Here is a 4,223-nt window from a genome sequence, read left to right on the forward strand (position 1 = left end):
TTACTGAAAGTCCTATTGGGTATTTCTTCTTGCTTTGCGGCCGCATATGGAATTTTGCGGTCTGCAATTTCTTCTGTGCTCTTTATTGCCTTGTGCTTCGGAATACTCCTTTTTTAGCCAAATTTCATCTCGGGAGACCAAACTTCCAATGTTCCTGTAATTTACACAATTTTATTAGTTTCGGGAACACAATTCAATACTTTCGGACTAAAATAAAAGCTAAAAGATGCTAATAAGCAGTCAAAATTCCCACTTATCACTTATGCTATTGAATTGAGGGAGAGTAATCCAGGAAGTGATATAGTGATTAACATTTCAAAAAATGCACGTGAAAATGGGAAAAGAAGATTCTTGAGGATGTATGATTGTTTCCAAGCTATGAAGATGGGTTTCAAGTTAGGGTTAGGACCATTTGGTGTAGATGGAACCTTTTTAAAAGGGAAAGCCAATGGGCAATTGCTAGTTGTTGTTGGACAGGATGCACATAATTATTTTTATTCTTTGGCATGGGCAGTTGTTGATAAAGAGACAAAGCATTATTGGAACCGGTTCCTACAGTTGCTTCAGGGATCTCTATACCTTAAGGAAGAAGAAGGAATCACCTTCATTTCAGACATGCAAAAGGTATTGTTTCTGAATTTTTTTATTTTCTATTGTTATCCAATTTTCTGTCCACATCTACTGTTGTCCATTAAAATTACTTGCTATTTCTATTGATGTCCAATTTTCTATCCACGTCTACTGCTATCCATTAAAATTATTTGCTATTTATATTGTTGTCCAGTTTTTATTTCTGGCTATATCTATTGATGTCCAGTTTTTATTTTTGTTATATCTATTGATGTACAGTTTTTATTTCTGGCTATATCTATTGCTAGCCATTTTATTGCTTGCCATTTATATTTCTATCAATTTCTAACTGCATGTATGTTTTGAAAATTTGTTATAGAAATTAATTGATGCAATTAAAATTATTCTACCATAAGCACATCATAGGTTTTGTGTTAGACATATCGAGGCTAACTGGTGCAAGACATAAAATACTGAGAAAAGTAAAAAACGGCTTTAGTGGTGTTCATGGACACTTATGTAAAAGACTTCTAAGACCAACTAAACAAGCTAGGAGAGTTGAACAAAGATGCAACAAAGAGTTTATTGAAGTACCCACCACAGTCTTGGGGTGCAGGGCTTATTTGGATATGGTGTGCAAGAATCAATCAGTTGATAACAATCTGACTGAATCCTTCAATTCATAGATTTTGGATGCAAGGCAAAAGTCAATCATTAAAATGTTTGAGGACATTAGACTCAAAGTTATGAATATGATGATAAAACATGAAGCAGAAGTTAGGAAACAGAGCAATGAGTTTAGTCCAAAGAGACTAGAACTCTACAATGAATTCATGGAGGTTGCTCAAGTTTGTAAAATTAATTCCAATGGAGAAGGAGGATATGAAGTTACTGAAGGGTTTGACAAATATTATGTCAAGCATGAAGAAATGCACTTGCAGGGCATGGGACCTTACAAGAATCCCATGTCCTCATGCTATTAGAGGTATATTTCACAACAGGGGCGATCATTTAACAGAGATGCACTAGTGGTATAGTAAGGATGCATTTCTACTTACTTATAGACACAAGCTTCAATCTGTTAGAGGAGAAAATTATTAGAAAATTGACCCATCACAAGCAATGGAGCCCCCAGAGTTGGTGTAGTTGGATAGCAGGCGTAAGGTTAAGAGAGATAGACGTAAGGATGAGGCAATTAAAAGGAAAGGAGTATGGTCACAGTCCAAAAAATGTAGAGTCATGACTTGTGGAAAATGTGGACAGCCAAACCATTATGCAAGAACTTGTGCTCAAGTAATCTACAGTTTGCACTTTTATTAGAAAATTTTGTACTTATTTATGTTTTCTAATTTTGTTTTTAACAGCAACCAAAGGGAAAGTAGTTAAGTAAGGGAAAACAACCTTTGAAGACGACAAGAACTTTGTTAGATTCTGAAACTGAAGATGAAATATATTGTTCGGCACCACAAATGACTCAATCAAGTCAAGAAAGTGGATTTAGCTTCATGCCTACACCTAGAGTTGGCCAATCAAACATGGTTCCAAATTTTAAGTTCCATAGATGACATGATAAAGATGTTGTTGTTAGGCCAATAGTGATATCAGAAGTCAAGACAAAACTTCAACTGAGGCAGCAGGTAAACATACCATCTGGGACAAGGTCAATCAACTTTACTGGTGATAACACTAGTATTAGTGATCCCACAACTCTTCTATATTCACTAGTAGGCCTAATATGGAAGGGGAAAGTAACTACAACTTCAAATCGGTTAGAAAAACAAAGACAACAGAAGATTGGGAAGCTGAAGATAAGAAATGGAAAATGATCAAGTTATTCTATATAGTTTTGTGTTATGTTGGGATGTAATTACTGCAAACTTAATGATATTCTCCTATTTAATATTCTGTTAATATTGGTACAGGTAATTGAATTGGATGTCATAGTATGACTTAGATTATGTTAGTTTTTGAGATTATAGTATGACATCCAATCATAAGTTTGACCTACTATCTTTACTATTTTTGGTGATATGTAATTACTGCATTGACAATACTTCATAATGTGCCTTAACTGCCCAGTTTAAGTGCTGAACTTTTAGTGCAATTTTCAATCATTATTCTGTTACAATCAATGTTTAATGTTAGTAAAGTTACTGAAGTTTTAAAGTGATGCTGGTTTAATATGTGTACTTGTTGTCATGTTCTTTCAACAGTCCAGGAAGTTTAATGCTGGTTTAATTGGTTTAATATTGGTTTAATGGTTTAATGAGTGGATTGTTTTTGAGACTTGGTTAAGTTGTTTAACTGTCCAGAAAGTTTTTTAACAATCCAGGAAGTTGAGACTTAGTTTAATGTGTGTAAATTATTTTCAAATGTCCACAAAGGAAGTCAATGGATTGTTTAACTGCCTAGTTTTTTACTGCAAGTTTATGGTTTAGTTGACAATCAGAGTGTGACTTAATTGCCCAGTTTAAGCGCTGAACTTTTTAGTGCAATTTTCAATCATTATTCTATTAAAATCCACATTAACATGCCATATAAGGAACTATAATTATTGAGGCATTACAATAGGTTAAAAAACACGACAAAACATTCATCATATTACAACCCAGCTAACCAACACAAAAATTTATGACGATCTGTATTTTACACAATTCACTTTATCAAAAACCTACGACACTACACAAAATACAAAATTCATTTCATCAACAGTGCCACAACAAATCCGTCTAACAATGCTAATGAAACCATAATGAACATCTTCATCTGCATCCCTTTCACTTCCATCTCCCTTGATTTATTCACTTCAACGTCATTTATAGCCTCCAAAATATCAATTTTTTCCATCAATTTGCCCCTTTCAAGCTTGCGCGCATTCAACATCCTATTTTGACATTAACAACATCTAATTTAGACTTGAAATCGTTGATTACTATCAACACTTTGTCCAGGAGGGCTTCGTCTTGCCATTCCCAATATCCACATGACTCGCTCTGTCACGACCCAAAATCCCAACCTGTAGTGATGACACCTAACACACTTGCTAGGCACCAACAAATACATAAAAACTAAATAATTGAATAGAACATGCTTAAGAACTCAACAACGGAAAAATCTCACAAACATAAGATAAAAATATCTGAAACTCTACTACAACTACCCCAAACTCTAGTGTCAATGAGTACATGAGCTACTAAGTATCAACATAGGTTGAAACTCTAGTACAACTATCTGAGTAATAGAACAATGCTGCATAAAATAAAAAGAAGGAGACTCAAGGTCTGCGAGCGTCATAGCAGCTACCTCACAGTCTCCGAGCAGGTTCTAGCACCAAATCTAGTAATCACCGCGTCCAGATGTACCTGGATCTGCACACAAAGTGCATAGTATTGTATGAGTACAACCGACCCAATGTACTCAATAAGTATCGTAGCTAACTCCAACGAGATAAAAGAAGTACAGATTATAAATGATGCTAGCTATCACTTATGCAGTTTCATCATTTTAACAAGTACAGAGTAATAATAAAATCAAGTCATAAAGTACAGGAAAAAGCATATGTGTGTGTATGTATGCAACTTCTCAAATACTCTGCTCAGTCAATGTTCGATATATAGAGATGATATGTAATTAAATCAGGTAAATAATAACAA

The sequence above is a fragment of the Nicotiana tabacum genome, chromosome 13 (assembly GCF_000715075.1).
Source record: "Nicotiana tabacum cultivar K326 chromosome 13, ASM71507v2, whole genome shotgun sequence".
Classification (NCBI taxonomy): domain Eukaryota; kingdom Viridiplantae; phylum Streptophyta; class Magnoliopsida; order Solanales; family Solanaceae; genus Nicotiana; species Nicotiana tabacum.